The following is a 21414-nucleotide window of genomic DNA, read 5'->3' as shown; positions in this document are numbered from 1 at the left end:
GGATTAAAAGATTTAAGCGTGGGATTCCTTAGTGGTTAGCTAAGATGCATTGTTTGCATTTTCATACCAAAGAACACAATATCAAAAGGCACTGCTGGGATTTGAACCCAGAATCTCCTGTTTACAAGACAGGCACTTTGACCAACTAAGCTACAGCGCCAATGTTATTGCCTTTTAGAACAAAATTTGAAAAAAAAATTCCAGCATAAAATGAATGGAATGTCAGTAGGCTATCGTTAAGGGAGCCTGCTCCACAAAAAAAACAACAACAGAAGAGCAAATATTGAGCTTGTGGTCTAATGAACTTGGATGAAAAGGATTAAGGATCAGAGTCCTTCGAAATTAGCTTAGCCTTCTTGTTGTTTACAAATTCGTACCAAAGAACCTACTGTAAAAAGGCACTGCTGGGATTTGAACCCAGAATCTCCTGTTTACGAGACAGGCACTTTGACCAACTAAGCTACAGTGCCAAGAGAAGCAATGTTTTAAAGCCCTGATGTGACAAAACATTCCACCATATTGACAAAATTCCGTCCCGCCCAGTTTTTTATAACCCTTTAGGCGCCAGAGATTATGGATGAAATAAATGTATAAATAAAAAACTTCCTGAGATACAGAGAACTGAAGCCGGGGCACAGCTCTGGGTCGGCAGTGCCCCTGGAGGCCCGTAGAAGCTCCACACTCCAGTTGATTCTTGGATAAAAGGGCACCCAGCCGGTCTCGAACTCGCGTGAGGCGGAGCAGGGATCATCCACCCCGCACACGGCCAGACTTTGCCCGGCCAGGGAGCACCTTCTGCGGGTCGGAGGCTCCGGGTCGGAGCCCCTGGAGCCTGGAGCCCTCACCGGGCCCCGAACTCGGCTGCCGGAGGCAGTGCAGTGCCTCATGGATAAAAGGGCACCCAGCCGGTCTCGAACTCGCGTGAGGCGGAGCAGGGATCATCCACCCCGCACACGGCCAGACTTTGCCCGGCCAGGGAGCACCTTCTGCGGGTCGGAGGCTCCGGGTCGGAGCCCCTGGAGCCTGGAGCCCTCACCGGGCCCCGAACTCGGCTGCCGGAGGCAGTGCAGTGCCTCATGGATAAAAGGGCACCCAGCCGGTCTCGAACTCGCGTGAGGCGGAGCAGGGATCATCCACCCCGCACACGGCCAGACTTTGCCCGGCCAGGGAGCACCTTCTGCGGGTCGGAGGCTCCGGGTCGGAGCCCCTGGAGCCTGGAGCCCTCACCGGGCCCCGAACTCGGCTGCCGGAGGCAGTGCAGTGCCTCATGGATAAAAGGGCACCCAGCCGGTCTCGAACTCGCGTGAGGCGGAGCAGGGATCATCCACCCCGCACACGGCCAGACTTTGCCCGGCCAGGGAGCACCTTCTGCGGGTCAGAGGCTCCGGGTCGAAGCCCCTGGAGCCTGGAGCCCTCACCGGGCCCCGAACTCGGCTGCCGGAGGAAGTGCAGTGCCTCATGGATAAAAGGGCACCCAGCCGGTCTCGAACTCGCGTGAGGCGGAGCAGGGATCATCCACCCCGCACACGGCCAGACTTTGCCCGGCCAGGGAGCACCTTCTGCGGGTCGGAGGCTCCGGGTCGGAGCCCCTGGAGCCTGGAGCCCTCACCGGGCCCCGAACTCGGCTGCCGGAGGCAGTGCAGTGCCTCATGGATAAAAGGGCACCCAGCCGGTCTCGAACTCGCGTGAGGCGGAGCAGGGATCATCCACCCCGCACACGACCAGACTTTGCCCGGGGAAGGGCCACTCTGGCTGGGCATGGCCCCCACTGAGCACCCCCTGGAACCCCTGGAGCCCCCGGAGCACCTCCAGAGCCACCCCCCACTCCTCCAGACTCTGCCCGGGGAAGGGCCACTCTGGCTGGGAATGGCCTCCGCCGAGCACCCCCTGGAGCCCACGGAGCACCTCCAGAGCCACCCCCCACTCCTCCAGACTCTGCCCGGGGAAGGGACACTCTGGCTGGGCATGGCCTCCACTGAGCACCCCCTGAAGCCCCCGGAGCACCTCCAGAGCCACCCCCCACTCTCCCCAGACTATGCCCGGGGAAGGGACACTCTGGCTGGGCATGGCCTCCACTGAGCACCCCCTGGAGCCCCCGGAGCACCTCCAGAGCCACCCCCCACTCTCCCCAGACTATGCCCGGGGAAGGGCCACTCTGGCTGGGCATGGCCTCCGCCGAGCACCCCCTGGAGCCCCCGGAGCACCTCCAGAGCCACCCCCCACTCCTCCAGACTCTGCCCGGGGAAGGGACACTCTGGCTGGGCATGGCCTCCACTGAGCACCCTCTGGAGCCCCCAGAGCACCTCCAGAGCCACCCCCCACTCTCCCCAGACTATGCCCGGGGAAGGGCCACTCTGGCTGGGCATGGCCTCCGCTGAGCACCCCCTGGAGCCCCCGGAGCACCTCCAGAGCCACCCCCCACTCTCCCCAGACTCACCCCGGGGAAGGGCCACTCTGGCTGGGCATGGCCTCCGCTGAGCACCCCCTGGAACCCCTGGAGCCCCCGGAGCACCTCCAGAGCCACCCCCCACTCCTCCAGACTCTGCCCGGGGAAGGGACACTCTGGCTGGGCATGGCCTCCACTGAGCACCCCCTGGAGCCCCCGGAGCACCTCCAGAGCCACCCCCCACTCTCCCCAGACTATGCCCGGGGAAGGGCCACTCTGGCTGGGCATGGCCTCTGCCGAGCACCCCCTGGAGCCCCCGGAGCACCTCCAGAGCCACCCCCCACTCCTCCAGACTCTGCCCGGGGAAGGGACACTCTGGCTGGGCATGGCCTCCACTGAGCACCCTCTGGAGCCCCCAGAGCACCTCCAGAGCCACCCCCCACTCTCCCCAGACTATGCCCGGGGAAGGGCCACTCTGGCTGGGCATGGCCTCCGCTGAGCACCCCCTGGAGCCCCCGGAGCACCTCCAGAGCCACCCCCCACTCTCCCCAGACTCACCCCGGGGAAGGGCCACTCTGGCTGGGCATGGCCTCCGCTGAGCACCCCCTGGAACCCCTGGAGCCTCCGGAGCACCTCCAGAGCCACCCCCCACTCCTCCAGACTCTGCCCGGGGAAGGGACACTCTGGCTGGGCATGGCCTCCACTGAGCACCCCCTGGAGCCCCCGGAGCACCTCCAGAGCCACCCCCCACTCTCCCCAGACTATGCCCGGGGAAGGGCCACTCTGGCTGGGCATGGCCTCCGCCGAGCACCCCCTGGAGCCCCCGGAGCACCTCCAGAGCCACCCCCCACTCCTCCAGACTCTGCCCGGGGAAGGGACACTCTGGCTGGGCATGGCCTCCACTGAGCACCCCCTGGAGCCCCCGGAGCACCTCCAGAGCCACCCCCCACTCTCCCCAGACTATGCCCGGGGAAGGGCCACTCTGGCTGGGCATGGCCTCCGCCGAGCACCCCCTGGAGCCCCCGGAGCACCTCCAGACCCACCCCCCACTCCTCCAGACTCTGCCCGGGGAAGGGACACTCTGGCTGGGCATGGCCTCCACTGAGCACCCCCTGAAGCCCCCGGAGCACCTCCAGAGCCACCCCCCACTCTCCCCAGACTATGCCCGGGGAAGGGCCACTCTGGCTGGGCATGGCCTCCACTGAGCACCCCCTGGAGCCCCCGGAGCACCTCCAGAGCCACCCCCCACTCTCCCCAGACTATGCCCGGGGAAGGGCCACTCTGGCTGGGCATGGCCTCCGCCGAGCACCCCCTGGAACCCCTGGAGCCCCTCCAGAGCCACCCCCCACTCCTCCAGACTCACCCCGGGGAAGGGCCACTCTGGCTGGGCATGGCCTCCGCCGAGCACCCCCCTGGAACCCCTGGAGCCCCTCCAGAGCCACCCCCCACTCCTCCAGACTCACCCCGGGGAAGGGCAACTCTGGCTGGGCATGGCCTCCACTGAGCACCCCCTGGAGCCCCCGGAGCACCTCCAGAGCCACCCCCCACTCTCCCCAGACTATGCCCGGGGAAGGGCCACTCTGGCTGGGCATGGCCTCCGCCGAGCACCCCCTGGAACCCCTGGAGCCCCCGGAGCACCTCCAGAGCCACCCCCCACTCCTCCAGACCCACCCCGGGGAAGGGCCACTCTGGCTGGGCATGGCCTCCGCCGAGCACCCCCCTGGAACCCCCGGAGCACCTCCAGAGCCACCCCCCACTCCTCCAGACTCTGCCCGGGGAAGGGCCACTCTGGCTGGGCATGGCCTCCACTGAGCACCCCCTGGAGCCCCCGGAGCACCTCCAGAGCCACCCCCCACTCTCCCCAGACTATGCCCGGGGAAGGGCCACTCTGGCTGGGCATGGCCTCCACTGAGCACCCCCTGGAGCCCCCGGAGCACCTCCAGAGCCACCCCCCACTCTCCCCAGACTATGCCCGGGGAAGGGCCACTCTGGCTGGGCATGGCCTCCACCGAGCACCCCCTGGAACCCCTGGAGCCCCCGGAGCACCTCCAGAGCCACCCCCCACTCCTCCAGACTCTGCACGGGGAAGGGACACTCTGGCTCGGCATGGCCTCCACTGAGCACCCCCTGGAACCCCTGGAGCCCCTCCAGAGCCACCCCCCACTCCTCCAGACTCACCCCGGGGAAGGGCAACTCTGGCTGGGCATGGCCCCCACTGAGCACCCCCTGGAACCCCTGGAGCCCCCGGAGCACCTCCAGAGCCACCCCCCACTCTCCCCAGATTCTGCCCGGGGAAGGGCCACTCTGGCTGGGCATGGCCTCCGCCGAGCACCCCCTGGAACCCCTGGAGCCCCTCCAGAGCCACCCCGCATTCCCCCAAACTCAGTCTGGGGACGGGCCACTCTTCCCCGGGTTGCAGGCTCTGGGACTCCGGGGATGACCACCGGGGACCAGGCCCTCCCTTCGAACCCGGGGACCCACACTTAAGCACCCCCACACGGGCTACACACCCTTGTTTCAGCCCCCTGGAGGTCCGTGCCCTTGGTACTATACCATGGAAGTCCGTGCCCTTGGTACTCCGACTGGAATACCAAGGGAACGGCCCAGCACTCACCACAGAGGCTCGCGCCGGCCCCGGCCCACCTTTCGTCCCCGGGTACCCACACTTAAGCACCCCAACACGAGCTACACACCCTTGGTGCAGCCCCCTGGAAGTCCGTGCCCTTGGTACTCTGAGCCACTTTAAAAGATAAAAAGCACCAGGACCCCAAGGCCCTGGCTCCCCTGTCCCCTACACCACACTTGGAGGCAGGGCCCTTGCCCTCCACTGGCTGCCCCCGCGCCCAATGTACTCCATAACCGAAGAAGAGAGGGGGACCCGGAGGCCGGCCTACTAGGGTAACAGGTTTAATTTAGAGCCGGGGCTCTGGACCACAAATGCCAACAACCCCGCAGTGCGCAGGAGCCTTCGAAGCTGGATGAAACCAGAACGGGGCCCTACGATGGCGGTGACCAGCCAGTTGATAGCAAAGTGAGCCCTGGACAGGAGCTGCATTTGACAAACTCAGAGACGAGGAAGGGACCGGAGTCGGACCAAATATATCATCTGGCGCTGTGTCCAGCGTAAGGGTGAGCCAGCGCAAATCAGGACCACAAATGCCAACAACCCCGCAGTGCGCAGGAGCCTTCGAAGCTGGATGAAACCAGAACGGGGCCCTACGATGGCGGTGACCAGCCAGTTGATAGCAAAGTGAGCCCTGGACAGGCGCTGCATTTGACAAACTCAGAGACGAGGAAGGGACCGGAGTCGGACCAAAAATATGCGCCGGCCCTGCCCCCCGCCCCGCGCAGAGCCATCGGACACGTTGAGGCTGAAGGGGACTGGCGCAGAGCCCTTGGGCCCAGGGGCTAAGCGCAGCCATCATCCTTCAAGCCGCGCCTCCTGCTGCGCGGGGGTGAGTGACAATGGGCTCGGACTGTGGTTCCGTCGGACGCGTTGAGGCTGAAGGAGACTGGCGCAGAGCCCCTGTAACAGGGGCTAAGCGCAGCCATCATCCTCCAAGCCGCGCGTCCTTCAGTGCGGGGGTGAGTGACAGTGGGCCTGGACTGTTGTTCCACCGGACGCGTTGAGGCTGAAGGGGACTGGTGCAGAGCCCCTGTGCCAGGGGCTAAGCGCAGCCATCATCCTCCAAGCCGCGCGTCCTTCTGCGCAGGGGTGAGTGACAGTGGACCCGGACTGTGTTCCCACCGGACGCGTTGAGGCTGAAGGGGACTGGCTCAGAGCCCCTGGCACAGGGGCTAAGCACAGCCATCATCCTTCAAGCCGCGCGTCCTTCAGTGCGGGGGTGAGTGACAGAGGGCCTGGACTGTTGTTCCACCGGACGCGTTGAGGCTGAAGGGGACTGGTGCAGAGCCCCTGTGCCAGGGGCTAAGCGCAGCCATCATCCTCCAAGCCGCGCGTCCTTCTGCGCAGGGGTGAGTGACAATGGACCCGGACTGTGTTCCCACCGGACGCGTTGAGGCTGAAGGGGACTGGCTCAGAGCCCCTGGCACAGGGGCTAAGCGCAGCCATCATCCTCCAAGCCGCGCGTCCTTCAGTGCGGGGGTGAGTGACAGTGGGCCTGGACTGTTGTTCCACCGGACGCGTTGAGGCTGAAGGGGACTGGTGCAGAGCCCCTGTGCCAGGGGCTAAGCGCAGCCATCATCCTCCAAGTCGCGCGTCCTTCTGCGCAGGGGTGAGTGACAGTGGACCCGGACTGTGTTCCCACCGGACGCGTTGAGGCTGAAGGGGACTGGCTCAGAGCCCCTGGCACAGGGGCTAAGCACAGCCATCATCCTTCAAGCCGCGCGTCCTTCAGTGCGGGGGTGAGTGACAGAGGGCCTGGACTGTTGTTCCACCGGACGCGTTGAGGCTGAAGGGGACTGGTGCAGAGCCCCTGTGCCAGGAGCTAAGCGCAGCCATCATCCTCCAAGCCGCGCGTCCTTCTGCGCAGGGGTGAGTGACAATGGACCCGGACTGTGTTCCCACCGGACGCGTTGAGGCTGAAGGGGACTGGCTCAGAGCCCCTGGCACAGGGGCTAAGCGCAGCCATCATCCTTCAAGCCGCGCGTCCTTCAGTGCGGGTGTGAGTGACGGTCCCATCTCCGGAGACAAGGGGCCAGGCGCGGGGGAAGCCAGTCAGACTGAAGCCCCGCGCCTGGTGGGACCTCTGTCTCGGCCTCGCTTCCAACGTGTCCGGCGTGAGGTTAGCCGGAGCAAACCACAGCCGCAAAATGTAAACAAACCCGCAGTGCGCAGGAGCCTTCGAAGCTGGATAAAACCAGAACGGGGCCCTACGATGGCGGGTCTTGAGTGCCAATAGACCAAGCTCCTTGTCTGGTATACATAGAACCATGATTTGTACCATTTTCATGGTTGATTCACGGATGATCCCTGCTCCGCCTCACGCGAGTTGGACGGCTGGGTGCCTTTTATCCATGAGGCACTGCACTGCCTCCGGCAGCCGAGTTCGGGGCCCGGTGAGGGCTCCAGGCTCCAGGGGCTCCGACCCGGAGCCTCCGACCCGCAGAAGGTGCTCCCTGGCCGGGCAAAGTCTGGCCGTATGCGGGGTGGATGGCCCTGGGTCTGGGCGGCGCTAAGATCACGGAGCGGGTCACCTCCGCGTACAGCCCGTGGTCAGCGTGACACCGTGCTCTGCCCCGAGCAATCAGAGCAAACAGGAAGCTTCTGGAAGTGCCCGGGAGTCTGGTAAAATCAAGCCGAAAATAGACCCTCTCATGCCGGGTCTGAGCGGCGCTTAGAGCCCGGTGGAGCGCGGAGCGCGGGGCTCCATTCAGAGGCTCCGTGATCCGACGCTCACCTCCGCACCTCCGAACCATGACTTGACATTACGGCTGTGAAGGAGCCTTGGAAGCTGGATAAAACCAGAACGGGGCCCATCGATCGCGGTTCTCGTGTGCCCGTCAAACGAGCTCCTTGCCCGGTATCCGCACAACCAGGAAATGTACCTGTTTCGATTGCGAAAAACGTCATTCTCAAAAACCGCCCGCCCCTCCCTCCCAGCATTACCATTTTGCACATTCCGCGTGAGAGCAGCGTAAGAATTTCTCGGGAGCAGCGTGATTTAGCCCGGGAATTTTGAGCTGAACGCTTATTCCCACGAGCCCAAAAAACGACTAAGTCCAACGGTATATAGTGTACTATTGCCGAAAAACGACAGAGTCGCTCTGGTATAGTGTACTATTGCCGAAAAATGACAGAGTCTTTTCAGGTATAGTGTACTATTTCGGTTTTTACTCTAAGTCCCTCAGGGGCATGGGGTGCTATACTATGATGGTCAGATCACCTCCAGGCCCCAGGGGAGTGCTTTTCTGGGGGCAAACAGTGCACTGATGATGGGGGATTATTTCATTTTGCTCATTTTGGTGTTTTTTCACATTTTAACCCATTTTCACCCCATTTGCTCACAACTTCATACTACGGCCCGGAAAAACGACAGAGTCGCTCGGGTATAGTGTACTATTGCCGAAAAATGACAGAGTCTTTTCAGGTATAGTGTACTATTTCGGTTTTTACTCTAAGTCCCTCAGGGGCATATGGTGCTATACTCTGATGGTCAGATCACCTCCAGGCCCCAGGGGAGTGCTTTTCTGGGGGCAAACAGTGCACTGATGATGGGGGATTATTTCATTTTGCTCATTTTGGTGTTTTTTCACATTTTAACCCATTTTCACCCCTTTTGCTCACAACTTCATACTACGGCCCGGAAAAACGACAGAGTCCCTCGGGTATAGTGTACTATTGCAGAAAAACGACAGAGTCTTTTCAGGCATAGTGTACTATTTCGGTTTTTACTCTAAGTCCCTCAGGGGCATATGGTGCTATACTCTGATGGTCAGATCACCTCCAGGCCCCATTGGAGTGCTTTTCTGGGGGCAAACAGTGCACTGATGATGGGGGATTATTTAATTTTGCTCATTTTGGTGTTTTTTCACATTTTAACCCATTTTCACCCCTTTTGCTCACAACTTCATACTACGGCCCGGAAAAACGACAGAGTCCCTCGGGTATAGTGTACTATTGCCGAAAAACGACAGAGTCCCTCGGGTATAGTGTACTATTGCCGAAAAACGACAGAGTCCCTCGGGTATAGTGTACTATTGCCGAAAAACGACAGAGTCCCTCGGGTATAGTGTACTATTGCCGAAAAACGACAGAGTCCCTCGGGTATAGTGTACTATTGCCGAAAAACGACAGAGTCCCTCGGGTATAGTGTACTATTGCCGAAAAACGACAGAGTCCCTCGGGTATAGTGTACTATTGCCGAAAAACGACAGAGTCCCTCGGGTATAGTGTACTATTGCCGAAAAACGACAGAGTCCCTCGGGTATAGTGTACTATTGGCTGGAAGCTCGGTTTTTTTTCTAAGACCAGCAGGGGTATATGGTACTATATTCTGGTGGTCAGATCACCTCCAGGCCCCAGGGGAGTGCTTTTCTGGGGGCAAACAGTGCACTGATGATGGGGGATTATTTCATTTTGCTCATTTTGGTGTTTTTTCACATTTTAACCCATTTTCACCCCTTTTGCTCACATCTTCAAACTCGGGCCCTGATTACAAGTTCTTACCAAATGATGACAAACACGGTATTTATTATGTATTTTTTTCATTTTTTTTATTTTTCCAACTTATACATCCATCATTGGTGCCAGGCAGGTTGTGGAGAAAGCAGTGAAGAAAGGAGAGAGCCATCACAGAAAAGATGTCCATCCAGGGTCAAGGTACCCTGCACTTTTACATATCCAAATGACAGCATTTAAAGTTTTTTAGCGTATGGTATCTCTCGTTGCATGGAACCGCACAGAGGCCAACGCCACACTGACGGCACCTGTACTTTGTTTGCCGCCTGCCTTTGGTACGAGAGCGGTCAGAGCACACGGCGCAGTCTGGACGTCCCTCTGCTTGACAAAGCCAATGACGCTCTGTGAGTCTCTGTGGCATTTCACCCTCCGGTCTTGAGCGCCTTTCTTGTTTTTTGGAGTGATCAGCCAGTAATGCATCAATAATCTTCTGAATGTAAACCTTTAAAGGTTTGTGTGGGCCTGGAGTGGATTTGGTGTATATGATGTGTGAGTTGACAATACTTATGCTTATAATGGCATTGAATATGCGATGATACCATTTCCGGGACCTGTGTGGAAAGAGGTATGTCTTCATCCTCTGGTCAGCAGTGTCCACTCCACCCATGTAGGCGTTGTACTGGTCGACACATACAGGTCTTTTGATGTCACGGAAGCCAGTGTCATCTGTCTTGGATCGGATCCTCCTCTGAACACAATCATTTCCATGGACTGTGGACAACATGGTGAGACGTTTAGTATCGTGCCAAGCACAAGCCAGGAGTTTTCCCTTTCTGCAAAAAACTGGGTCATCTCCTTTTTTCAGCTGTAAGACACTTTTACCAAGGCATTTTGGCATCCCCAACCTGGTAATCCTTACCGTCCCACACAGTCCAGTTTCCAAATCTGCTAATTCATTTGCAATTACAGGCGAGGTATAGTAACTGTCCATGTAAATCTCGTGTCCTTTGCCCGTAAAGGGAGAAACCAACTCACGGACAACTGCGTGTGTTGCACTGATGTTGCTTGCATTATTTTTGTACTGTCCAGTGTGCATTGACCAGCGCAAAACATACCCTGAACAGCTTTCACTCAGGGCATACACTCTATAGCCATATTTGTCAGGTTTATTCGGAGAGTAACATTTTAGTGAAGATCTCCCCTTGAAAGCTATTGTCATTTCATCTAAAGAAAGCTCCTTGATTGGACTGTAAACTGCTGCAAATTTGGGAATAATCAAATCTATTATTGGGCGGACTTTGAACAGTTTATCGTGCCCGGGCTCGCCTGTTCTCACATAATCATTATTGTTGACAAAATGAAAGAACGAAAGAATGATTTCAAATCTGTTTCTTGACATTACATTTCCAAATCCAGGCGTTTGTGTAAGCCAAAATGTTCCCCAGTAATCCTCGATTTCAGGTTTCTCAACAAGGCCCATGGAGAGATGCAAAGCGAAGAAAGCTTTCATTTCGGTGACTGATACATCATACCACTCAAGAAATCTTGAATGTGGCTTCAGAATCATAGGTGCCATACACTGATGTGCATATCTATTTGTCTCATCAGTAATGAAAGTCCAAAACTGATCGGTCAGAAAGAGTGACAGAATATCAAATGGATTAGCATCCGTCAGATCCATCTCTCCTGTGTAGCCAACTGGGTCTTCAAAAGGTTTGATCCATGCCTCAAATACCTCGACCTCTCTCAGCATGTCCCAGCTCTCATCCACCGGGCAAGTTTTACTGCAGCCACTGGTTCCACTGGTTCCTCGCCTCCGTCTGTCCTTTGCACCTGTCCGTTGTTTCGAAGTCCCTTCATCTCCACTTGGAAATCCATCGTCACTCTCGGGGAGATAATACCCTTCAGAGTCAGAATCTGCTGTAAATTGCATGCCACGTGTACTTCCTCCAGCCATTTTTTTCCTTACCGGATCTGCCCTGGATCATACCTGGCTAATAAAGGGAAGTTGCACCGAACCGACCAATGACTGAAGTGATTCATTTTCTACTATTATTTCATTAATTTCCTTGTACGGTAAAGTTGCATTTCTGCGACTTTGGCGCTTAAAGGGTTAGAATACAGAGTTTTTGGTTTCAATACCTTATCATCTGCTGCCATCTTCTGTATTTTTTGTAAATAAAGGTGGACAAAAATAAATAAATATTTGACAAACGCCAAGCCTAGCCCCAAGCCCCAAGGACTGATAACCCTTTAGGCGCCAGAGATTATGGATGAAATAAATGTATAAATAAAAAACTTCCTGAGATACAGAGAACTGAAGCCGGGGCACAGCTCTGGGTCGGCAGTGCCCCTGGAGGCCCGTAGAAGCTCCACACTCCAGTTGATTCTTGGATAAAAGGGCACCCAGCCGGTCTCGAACTCGCGTGAGGCGGAGCAGGGATCATCCACCCCGCACACGGCCAGACTTTGCCCGGCCAGGGAGCACCTTCTGCGGGTCGGAGGCTCCGGGTCGGAGCCCCTGGAGCCTGGAGCCCTCACCAGGCCCCGAACTCGGCTGCCGGAGGCAGTGCAGTGCCTCATGGATAAAAGGGCACCCAGCCGGTCTCGAACTCGCGTGAGGCGGAGCAGGGATCATCCACCCCGCACACGGCCAGACTTTGCCCGGCCAGGGAGCACCTTCTGCGGGTCGGAGGCTCCGGGTCGGAGCCCCTGGAGCCTGGAGCCCTCACCGGGCCCCGAACTCGGCTGCCGGAGGCAGTGCAGTGCCTCATGGATAAAAGGGCACCCAGCCGGTCTCGAACTCGCGTGAGGCGGAGCAGGGATCATCCACCCCGCACACGGCCAGACTTTGCCCGGCCAGGGAGCACCTTCTGCGGGTCGGAGGCTCCGGGTCGGAGCCCCTGGAGCCTGGAGCCCTCACCGGGCCCCGAACTCGGCTGCCGGAGGCAGTGCAGTGCCTCATGGATAAAAGGGCACCCAGCCGGTCTCGAACTCGCGTGAGGCGGAGCAGGGATCATCCACCCCGCACACGGCCAGACTTTGCCCGGCCAGGGAGCACCTTCTGCGGGTCGGAGGCTCCGGGTCGGAGCCCCTGGAGCCTGGAGCCCTCACCGGGCCCCGAACTCGGCTGCCGGAGGAAGTGCAGTGCCTCATGGATAAAAGGGCACCCAGCCGGTCTCGAACTCGCGTGAGGCGGAGCAGGGATCATCCACCCCGCACACGGCCAGACTTTGCCCGGCCAGGGAGCACCTTCTGCGGGTCGGAGGCTCCGGGTCGGAGCCCCTGGAGCCTGGAGCCCTCACCGGGCCCCGAACTCGGCTGCCGGAGGCAGTGCAGTGCCTCATGGATAAAAGGGCACCCAGCCGGTCTCGAACTCGCATGAGGCGGAGCAGGGATCATCCACCCCGCACACGACCAGACTTTGCCCGGGGAAGGGCCACTCTGGCTGGGCATGGCCCCCACTGAGCACCCCCTGGAACCCCTGGAGCCCCCGGAGCACCTCCAGAGCCACCCCCCACTCCTCCAGACTCTGCCCGGGGAAGGGCCACTCTGGCTGGGCATGGCCTCCGCCGAGCACCCCCTGGAGCCCCCGGAGCACCTCCAGAGCCACCCCCCACTCCTCCAGACTCTGCCCGGGGAAGGGACACTCTGGCTGGGCATGGCCTCCACTGAGCACCCCCTGAAGCCCCCGGAGCACCTCCAGAGCCACCCCCCACTCTCCCCAGACTATGCCCGGGGAAGGGACACTCTGGCTGGGCATGGCCTCCACTGAGCACCCCCTGGAGCCCCCGGAGCACCTCCAGAGCCACCCCCCACTCTCCCCAGACTATGCCCGGGGAAGGGCCACTCTGGCTGGGCATGGCCTCCACTGAGCACCCCCTGGAGCCCCCGGAGCACCTCCAGAGCCACCCCCCACTCTCCCCAGACTCTGCCCGGGGAAGGGCCACTCTGGCTGGGCATGGCCTCCGCCGAGCACCCCCTGGAACCCCTGGAGCCCCTCCAGAGCCACCCCCCACTCCTCCAGACTCACCCCGGGGAAGGGCCACTCTGGCTGGGCATGGCCCCCACTGAGCACCCCCTGGAACCCCTGGAGCCCCCGGAGCACCTCCAGAGCCACCCCCCACTCTCCCCAGATTCTGCCCGGGGAAGGGCCACTCTGGCTGGGCATGGCCTCCACTGAGCACCCCCTGGAGCCTCCGGAGCACCTCCAGAGCCACCCCCCACTCTCCCCAGACTCTGCCCGGGGAAGGGCCACTCTGGCTGGGCATGGCCTCCGCCGAGCACCCCCTGGAACCCCTGGAGCCCCTCCAGAGCCACCCCCCACTCCTCCAGACTCACCCCGGGGAAGGGCCACTCTGGCTGGGCATGGCCCCCACTGAGCACCCCCTGGAACCCCTGGAGCCCCCGGAGCACCTCCAGAGCCACCCCCCACTCTCCCCAGATTCTGCCCGGGGAAGGGCCACTCTGGCTGGGCATGGCCTCCGCCGAGCACCCCCTGGAACCCCTGGAGCCCCTCCAGAGCCACCCCCCACTCCTCCAGACTCACCCCGGGGAAGGGCCACTCTGGCTGGGCATGGCCTCCGCCGAGCACCCCCTGGAACCCCTGGAGCCCCTCCAGAGCCACCCCGCATTCCCCCAAACTCAGTCTGGGGACGGGCCACTCGGGCTGGGCATGGCCTCCGCCGAGCACCCCCTGGAACCCCTGGAGCCCCTCCAGAGCCACCCCGCATTCCCCCAAACTCAGTCTGGGGACGGGCCACTCGGGCTGGGCATGGCCTCCGCCGAGCACCCCCTGGAACCCCTGGAGCCCCTCCAGAGCCACCCCCCACTCCTCCAGACTCACCCCGGGGAAGGGCCACTCTGGCTGGGCATGGCCCCCACTGAGCACCCCCTGGAACCCCTGGAGCCCCCGGAGCACCTCCAGAGCCACCCCCCACTCTCCCCAGATTCTGCCCGGGGAAGGGCCACTCTGGCTGGGCATGGCCTCCGCCGAGCACCCCCTGGAACCCCTGGAGCCCCTCCAGAGCCACCCCCCACTCCTCCAGACTCACCCCGGGGAAGGGCCACTCTGGCTGGGCATGGCCCCCACTGAGCACCCCCTGGAGCCCCCGGAGCACCTCCAGAGCCACCCCCCACTCTCCCCAGATTCTGCCCGGGGAAGGGCCACTCTGGCTGGGCATGGCCTCCGCCGAGCACCCCCTGGAACCCCTGGAGCCCCTCCAGAGCCACCCCCCACTCCTCAAGACTCACCCCGGGGAAGGGCCACTCTGGCTGGGCATGGCCTCCACTGAACACCCCCTGGAACCCCTGGAGCCCCCGGAGCACCTCCAGAGCCACCCCCCACTCTCCCCAGACTCTGCCCGGGGAAGGGCCACTCTGGCTGGGCATGGCCTCCGCCGAGCACCCCCTGGAACCCCTGGAGCCCCTCCAGAGCCACCCCCCACTCCTCCAGACTCACCCCGGGGAAGGGCCACTCTGGCTGGGCATGGCCTCCACTGAACACCCCCTGGAACCCCTGGAGCCCCCGGAGCACCTCCAGAGCCACCCCCCACTCTCCCCAGACTCTGCCCGGGGAAGGGCCACTCTGGCTGGGCATGGCCTCCGCCGAGCACCCCCTGGAACCCCTGGAGCCCCTCCAGAGCCACCCCGCATTCCCCCAAACTCAGTCTGGGGACGGGCCACTCGGGCTGGGCATGGCCTCCGCCGAGCACCCCCTGGAACCCCTGGAGCCCCTCCAGAGCCACCCCGCATTCCCCCAAACTCAGTCTGGGGACGGGCCACTCTTCCCCGGGTTGCAGGCTCTGGGACTCCGGGGATGACCACCGGGGACCAGGCCCTCCCTTCGAACCCGGGGACCCACACTTAAGCACCCCCACACGGGCTACACACCCTTGGTTCAGCCCCCTGGAGGTCTGTGCCCTTGGTACTATACCATGGAAGTCCGTGCCCTTGGTACTCTGACTGGAGTACCAAGGGAACGGCCCAGCACTCACCACAGAGGCTCGCGCCGGCCCCGGCCCACCTTTCGTCCCCGGGTACCCACACTTAAGCACCCCCACACGAGCTACACACCCTTGGTGCAGCCCCCTGGAAGTCCGTGCCCTTGGTACTCTGAGCCACTTTAAAAGATAAAAAGCACCAGGACCCCAAGGCCCTGGCTCCCCTGTCCCCTACACCACACTTGGAGGCAGGGCACTTGCCCTCCACTGGCTGCCCCCGCGCCCAATGTACTCCATAACCGAAGAAGAGAGGGGGGACCCGGAGGCCGGCCTACTAGGGTAACAGGTTTAATTTAGAGCCGGGGCTCTGGACCACAAATGCCTACAACCCCGCAGTGCGCAGGAGCCTTCGAAGCTGGATGAAACCAGAACGGGGCCCTACGATGGCGGTGACCAGCCACAGTTGATAGCAAAGTGAGCCCTGGACAGGCGCTGCATTTGACAAACTCAGAGACAAGGAAGGGACCGGAGTCGGACCAAATATATCATCTGGCGCTGTGTCCAGCGTGAGGGTGAGCCAGCGCAAATCAGGACCACAAATGCCTACAACCCCGCAGTGCGCAGGAGCCTTCGAAGCTGGATGAAACCAGAACGGGGCCCTACGATGGCGGTGACCAGCCACAGTTGATAGCAAAGTGAGCCCTGGACAGGCGCTGCATTTGACAAACTCAGAGACGAGGAAGGGACCGGAGTCGGACCAAATATATCATCTGGCGCTGTGTCCAGCGTGAGGGTGAGCCAGCGCAAATCAGGACCACAAATGCCTACAACCCCGCAGTGCGCAGGAGCCTTCGAAGCTGGATGAAACCAGAACGGGGCCCTACGATGGCGGTGACCAGCCACAGTTGATAGCAAAGTGAGCCCTGGACAGGCGCTGCATTTGACAAACTCAGAGACGAGGAAGGAACCGGAGTCGGACCAAAAGTATGCGCCGGCCCTGCCCCCCGCCCCGCGCAGAGCCATCGGACACGTTGAGGCTGAAGGGGACTGGCGCAGAGCCCTTGGGCCCAGGGGCAAAGCGCAGCCATCATCCTTCAAGCCGCGCCTCCTGCTGCGCAGGGGTGAGTGACAATGGGCCCGGACTGTGGTTCCGTCGGACGCGTTGAGGCTGAAGGAGACTGGCGCAGAGCCCCTGTAACAGGGGCTAAGCGCAGCCATCATCCTCCAAGCCGCGCGTCCTTCAGTGCGGGGGTGAGTGACAGTGGGCCTGGACTGTTGTTCCACCGGACGCGTTGAGGCTGAAGGGGACTGGTGCAGAGCCCCTGTGCCAGGGTCTAAGCGCAGCCATCATCCTCCAAGCCGCGCGTCCTTCTGCGCAGGGGTGAGTGACAGTGGACCCGGACTGTGTTCCCACCGGACGCGTTGAGGCTGAAGGGGACTGGCTCAGAGCCCCTGGCACAGGGGCTAAGCACAGCCATCATCCTTCAAGCCGCGCGTCCTTCAGTGCGGGGGTGAGTGACAGAGGGCCTGGACTGTTGTTCCACCGGACGCGTTGAGGCTGAAGGGGACTGGTGCAGAGCCCCTGTGCCAGGGGCTAAGCGCAGCCATCATCCTCCAAGCCGCGCGTCCTTCTGCGCAGGGGTGAGTGACAATGGACCCGGACTGTGTTCCCACCGGACGCGTTGAGGCTGAAGGGGACTGGCTCAGAGCCCCTGGCACAGGGGCTAAGCACAGCCATCATCCTTCAAGCCGCGCGTCCTTCAGTGCGGGGGTGAGTGACGGTCCCATCTCCGGAGACAAGGGGCCAGGCGCGGGGGAAGCCAGTCAGACTGACGCCCCGCGCCTGGTGGGACCTCTGTCTCGGCCTCGCTTCCAACGTGTCCGGCGTGAGGTTAGCCGGAGCAAACCACAGCCGCAAAATGTAAACAAACCCGCAGTGCGCAGGAGCCTTTGAAGCTGGATAAAACCAGAACGGGGCCCTACGATGGCGGGTCATGTGTGCCCGTCGACCAAGCTCCTTGTCTGGTATACATAGAACCATGATTTGTACCATTTTCATGGTTGATTCATGCTCACGCGAGTTCGAGACCGGCTGGGTGCACTTTTATCCATGAGGCACTGCACTGCCTCCGGCAGCCGAGTTCGGGGCCCGGTGAGGGCTCCAGGGGCTCCGACCCGGAGCCTCCGACCCGCAGAAGGTGCTCCCTGGCCGGGCAAAGTCTGGCCGTGTGCGGGGTGGATGGCCCTGGGTCTGGGCGAAGCTAAGATCACGGAGCGGGTCACCTCCGCGTACAGCCCGTGGTCAGCGTGACACTGTGCTCTGCCCCGAGCAATCAGAGCAAACAGCAAGCTTCTGGAAGTGCCCGGGAGTCTGGTAAAATCAAGCCGAAAATAGACCCTCTCATGCCGGGTCTGAGCGGCGCTTAGAGCGCGGAGGAGCGCGGAGGGCGGGGCTCCATTCAGAGGCTCCGTGATCCGCCTTAAAACCAGCTCTCACCTCCACGTACAGCCCGTGGTCAGCGTGACACTGTGCTCTGCCCCGAGCAATCAGAGCAAACAGCAAGCTTCTGGAAGTGCCCGGGAGTCTGGTAAAATCAAGCCGAAAATAGACCCTCTCATGCCGGGTCTGAGCGGCGCTTAGAGCGCGGAGGAGCGCGGAGCGCGGGGCTCCATTCAGAGGCTCCGTGATCCGCCTTACAACCAGCTCTCACCTCTACGTACAGCCCGTGGTCAGCGTGACACTGTGCTCTGCCCCGAGCAATCAGAGCAAACAGCAAGCTTCTGGAAGTGCCCGGGAGTCTGGTAAAATCAAGCCGAAAATAGACCCTCTCATGCCGGGTCTGAGCGGCGCTTAGAGCGCGGAGGAGCGCGGAGGGCGGGGCTCCATTCAGAGGCTCCGTGATCCGACGCTCACCTCCGCACCTCCGAACCATGACTTGAGATTACGGCTGTGAAGGAGCCTTGGAAGCTGGATAAAACCAGAACGGGGCCCATCGATCGCGGTTCTCGTGTGTCCGTCAAACGAGCTCCACCCCCGGTAGCCGCACAACCAGGAAATGTACCTGTTTCGATTGCGAAAAACGTCATTCTCAAAAACCGCCCGCCCGTCCCTCCCAGCATTACCATTTTGCACATCCCGCGTGAGAGCAGCGTAGGAATTTCTCGGGAGCAGCGTGATTTAGCCCGGGACTCTTGAGCTGAACGCTTATTTCCACGAGCCCAAAAAACGACTAAGTCCAACGGTATATAGTGTACTATTGCCGAAAAACGACAGAGTCTTTAGGTATAGTGTACTATTTCGGTTTTTACTCTAAGTCCCTCAGGGGCATATGGTCCTATACTATGATGGTCAGATCACCTCCAGGCCCCAGGGGAGTGCTTTTCTGGGGGCAAACAGTGCACTGATGATGGGGGATTATTTCATTTTGCTCATTTTGGTGTTTTTTCACATTTTAACCCATTTTCACCCCTTTTGCTCACAACTTCATACTACGGCCCGGAAAAACGACAGAGTCGCTCGGGTATAGTGTACTATTGCCGAAAAATGACAGCGTCCCTCGGGTATAGTGTACTATTGCCGAAAAACGACAGAGTCCCTCGGGTATAGTGTACTATTGCCGAGAAACGACAGAGTCCCTCGGGTATAGTGTACTATTGGCTGGAAGCTCGGTTTTTTTTCTAAGTCCAGCAGGGGTATATGGTACTATATTCTGGTGGTCAGATCACCTCCAGGCCCCAGGGGAGTGCTTTTCTGGGGGCAAACTGTGCACTGATGATGGGGGATTATTTCATTTTGCTCATTTTGGTGTTTTTTCACATTTTAACCCATTTTCACCCCTTTTGCTCACATCTTCAAACTCGGGCCCTGATTACAAGTTCTGACCAAATGATGACAAACACGGTATTTATTATGTATTTTTTTCATTTTTTTTATTTTTCCAACTTATACATCCATCATTGGTGCCAGGCAGGTTGTGGAGAAAGCAGTGAAGAAAGGAGAGAGCCATCACAGAAAAGATGTCCATCCAGGGTCAAGGTACCCTGCACTTTTACATATCCAAATGACAGCATTTAAAGTTTTTTAGCGTATGGTATCTCTCGTTGCATGGAACCGCACAGAGGCCAACGCCACACTGACGGCACCTGTACTTTGTTTGCCGCCTGCCTTTGGTACGAGAGCGGTCAGAGCACACGGCGCAGTCTGGACGTCCCTCTGCTTGACAAAGCCAATGACGCTCTGTGAGTCTCTGTGGCATTTCACCCTCCGGTCTTGAGCGCCTCTCTTGTTTTTTGGAGTGATCAGCCAGTAATGCATCAATAATGTTCTGAATGTAAACCTTTAAAGGTTTGTGTGGGCCTGGAGTGGATTTGGTGTATATGATGTGTGAGTTGACAATACTTATGCTTATAATGGCATTGAATATGCGATGATACCATTTCCGGGACCTGTGTGGAAAGAGGTATGTCTTCATCCTCTGGTCAGCAGTGTCCACTCCACCCATGTAGGCGTTGTACTGGTCGACACATACAGGTCTTTTGATGTCACGGAAGCCAGTGTCATCTGTCTTGGATCGGATCCTCCTCTGAACACAATCATTTCCATGGACTGTGGACAACATGGTGAGACGTTTAGAATCGTGCCAAGCACAAGCCAGGAGTTTTCCCTTTCTGCAAAAAACTGGGTCATCTCCTTTTTTCAGCTGTAAGACACTTTTACCAAGGCATTTTGGCATCCCCAACCTGGTAATCCTTACCGTCCCACACAGTCCAGTTTCCAAATCTGCTAATTCATTTGCAATTACAGGCGAGGTATAGTAACTGTCCATGTAAATCTCGTGTCCTTTGCCCGTAAAGGGAGAAACCAACTCACGGACAACTGCGTGTGTTGCACTGATGTTGCTTGCATTATTTTTGTACTGTCCAGTGTGCATTGACCAGCGCAAAACATACCCTGAACAGCTTTCACTCAGGGCATACACTCTATAGCCATATTTGTCAGGTTTATTCGGAGAGTAACATTTTAGTGAAGATCTCCCCTTGAAAGCTATTGTCATTTCATCTAAAGAAAGCTCCTTGATTGGACTGTAAACTGCTGCAAATTTGGGAATAATCAAATCTATTATTGGGCGGACTTTGAACAGTTTATCGTGCCCGGGCTCGCCTGTTCTCACATAATCATTATTGTTGACAAAATGAAAGAATGATTTCAAATCTGTTTCTTGACATTACATTTCCAAATCCAGGCGTTTGTGTAAGCCAAAATGTTCCCCAGTAATCCTCGATTTCAGGTTTCTCAACAAGGCCCATGGAGATATGCAAAGCGAAGAAAGCTTTCATTTCGGTGACTGATACATCATACCACTCAAGAAATCTTGAATGTGGCTTCAGAATCATAGGTGCCATACACTGATGTGCATATCTATTTGTCTCATCAGTAATGAAAGTCCAAAACTGATCGGTCAGAAAGAGTGACAGAATATCAAATGGATTAGCATCCGTCAGATCCATCTCTCCTGTGTAGCCAACTGGGTCTTCAAAAGGTTTGATCCATGCCTCAAATACCTCGACCTCTCTCAGCATGTCCCAGCTCTCATCCACCGGGCAAGTTTTACTGCAGCCACTGGTTCCACTGGTTCCTCGCCTCCGTCTGTCCTTTGCACCTGTCCGTTGTTTCGAAGTCCCTTCATCTCCACTTGGAAATCCATCGTCACTCTCGGGGAGATAATTTCCTTCAGAGTCAGAATCTGCTGTAAATTGCATGCCACGTGTACTTCCTCCGGCCATTTTTTTCCTTACCGGATCTGCCCTAGATCATACCTGGCTAATAAGAGGAAGTTGCACCGAACCGACCAATGACTGAAGTGATTCATTTTCTACTATTATTTCATAAATTTCCTTGTACGGTAAAGTCGCATTTCTGCGACTTTGGCGCTTAAAGGGTTAAATATCCAATGTTCATCATGCAAATCTGCACCGATTCCCTGGGCGGCCTGAAAATGGCTTTT

At 58.9% G+C, this 21414-nt stretch overlaps 2 non-coding genes across 2 annotated transcripts; both read right to left on the bottom strand.

Annotated features, from left to right (window-relative positions):
- Window positions 1-86: 86 nt before the first annotated feature.
- Window positions 87-160, bottom strand: trnat-ugu (transfer RNA threonine (anticodon UGU)). The gene has a single exon. It is a non-coding gene; the product is annotated as a tRNA-Thr (tRNA).
- A 236-nt stretch (window positions 161-396) lies between these two features.
- Window positions 397-470, bottom strand: trnat-cgu (transfer RNA threonine (anticodon CGU)). The gene has a single exon. It is a non-coding gene; the product is annotated as a tRNA-Thr (tRNA).
- Between the last annotated feature and the right edge of the window lie 20944 nt (window positions 471-21414).

This window comes from Eucyclogobius newberryi, unplaced genomic scaffold (assembly GCF_026437365.1).
Source record: "Eucyclogobius newberryi isolate DKJ021-1_F unplaced genomic scaffold, fEucNew1.0.hap1 SCAF_20, whole genome shotgun sequence".
In the NCBI taxonomy this organism is placed as follows: Eukaryota; Metazoa; Chordata; class Actinopteri; order Gobiiformes; family Gobiidae; genus Eucyclogobius; species Eucyclogobius newberryi.
The sequence above is the reverse complement of the archived record's forward strand: the minus strand, read 5'-3'. Positions and strand labels throughout refer to the sequence as shown.